The sequence below is a fragment of the Nicotiana tabacum genome, chromosome 7 (genome assembly GCF_000715075.1).
Source record: "Nicotiana tabacum cultivar K326 chromosome 7, ASM71507v2, whole genome shotgun sequence".
NCBI classification, from domain to species: domain Eukaryota; kingdom Viridiplantae; phylum Streptophyta; class Magnoliopsida; order Solanales; family Solanaceae; genus Nicotiana; species Nicotiana tabacum.
In genome coordinates, this window is record NC_134086.1 from 115753072 (window position 1) to 115755137 (window position 2066).

General features: G+C 41.3%; 1 pseudogene; it reads right to left on the bottom strand.

Annotated features, from left to right (window-relative positions):
* Window positions 1-1105: 1105 nt before the first annotated feature.
* Window positions 1106-1851, bottom strand: LOC107771193 (G2/mitotic-specific cyclin-2-like; annotated as a pseudogene).
* Between the last annotated feature and the right edge of the window lie 215 nt (window positions 1852-2066).

The following is a 2066-nucleotide window of genomic DNA, read 5'->3' on the forward strand; positions in this document are numbered from 1 at the left end:
AAGATTAAGTTGAAATGGTTGACCGGATGTTGACTTATATGTAAATGACTCCGGAATGGAGTTTTGATGGCTCCATTATCTTCGTTGGGTGATTTTAGACTTAGGAGTGTGACCGGATTGTAATTTTGAAGTCCGTACTTGAATTAGGCTTGAAATGTCTAAAGTTGGAAATTTAGAAGTTTGACCGAGGGTAGACTTTGTGGTTACCGGACTCGAATTGAGGTTCCGGAAGTTGGAGTAGGTCCGTGGTGTCATTTGTGACTTGTATGAAAAAATTGAGGTTAATCGGACGTGATTTGATTGGTTTAGACATCGAATACATGAGTTAGAAGTTCAATAGTTTGTTAGGCTTGTATCGACACGCGATTCATGATTTTAGCATTATTTGATGAGATTTGAAAGCTCGACTAAGGTCGTATAGTAATTTAGGACTTGTTGGTATAATTGGTTGAGGTCTCGAGAGACTTGGATGGAGTTTGGATGGTTAACAGATCAAATTTGGAGTTTGAAGGATTGCTGAAGCCAGAGTTGCTGGTGCAGTCGCACATGCAGAGCTTTGATCGCAGGTGCGAGCTTGCAGGTGTCAGCTGTGATACGTAGATGCGGCCAGAAGTGAGGAAGGTTGTGATTGTAGGTGCGAAGGATTGTTCGCACCTACGTGGTCGCATAAGGGGGAATGTTGTCGCAGAAGCGTAGAGTGAGCTGGAAGGGGTGTTTGCAGAAGCGAACCTCAATCGCATAGGAGCGCACCCGCAGATGCGGAAACTTGGCCACTGGTGTGCGAGGTCGGGGGTGGAGTGTTTTGCGCAAAAGCACATTAGTGACCGCAAAAGAAGTATCGCAGAAGCACATTTTTGGACCGCAAAAGCGAGGAAGCCTGGGCAGAATATTTTTTATTTTTTATTTTTATGAAGAATATCTAAGATTTTTTATTACTGTGGTAAAAAGTAAAAATACAATTCAGGTATGTTTCAATTCCATGAGAGCTATATTTTATAGAAGTTGTCAAATTCCCTGGGGCAACAGCAGTTGCTGAGTTATTCAACAGCAGTTGAAAATGTTTAACAAACGTCACGTAAAGTTAGTAAAAATTATACATGCCCTTTCCTATCATCGGGTCTGCACAAGAAGAAAATGGGCAGGCTCACATTTTGCTACATAACCAAATTTAGATGTATTGTACTTTCTATGTACCCCGGTTAATTTCCCTGTTGCTGCCTTTTGGTGGAATCCCGTAATCAATCTGGAACACTCCAGAAGTTGATCTTCCGAGTATTTAGTGTGCATCTCGCACGTCTTACTCCATTGTTTAACACCATAAAGTGTGCACTGAGCTGTATAGATTGCAGCAGCAGCGATAAATGATGGTGGAAATTTAAGCATTTCATATTCCACGAGGCAAAGTTCGATCAAGAAGAGCGAAAGTAGCTCAAGCTTTTTATCCCATTGAGCAGCTTTGAGAAATCTTCTCATAAAAACATATGGAGTTGGAACTGACATATTAAACTGCAGCGTATTGAGCATCAATTTTTCCATTTCAAGAACCTCCTTCCTTGTGTATGCTTTATCCGAAATGACCACCAAATCATCCACCACAGGGAGAGAAACTTCCTCACGCTAGTAACATGGCGACGAGACCAACAAGCTGCAGCTTCTTTCTCACAACGGATTGTTTCTCCAAGAATCTATCTATCAAATTAACAGTTAGGAATAATGTCTCTTCCCTGAGATCAAACTTGTGGTGTACCTCAATGAGCAAATCTATTAGTATAGATCTCATCCTCTCGTTGATGTCAAACTGTTGTCCTATATAGTCTGGCGAGATACGACTGCAGCCCTCTATTTTTGAGTAGTAGGAAAGTGGGGGGACTATCTGTATTGAGAAAAAACTGAGTTTATATTAAAAGATGATGTGGCATGACACGTGGATTAGTTAAATGGTCAAAGCGCAACAATTGACTAAGAGGCACGGATGGAAACAGCCACGAGAAGAAGAATTTAAATAGGCACGAGACGACGTATAGATACGAGTCTCGTACCAATTTAAATTATCTACAGCCAACGGA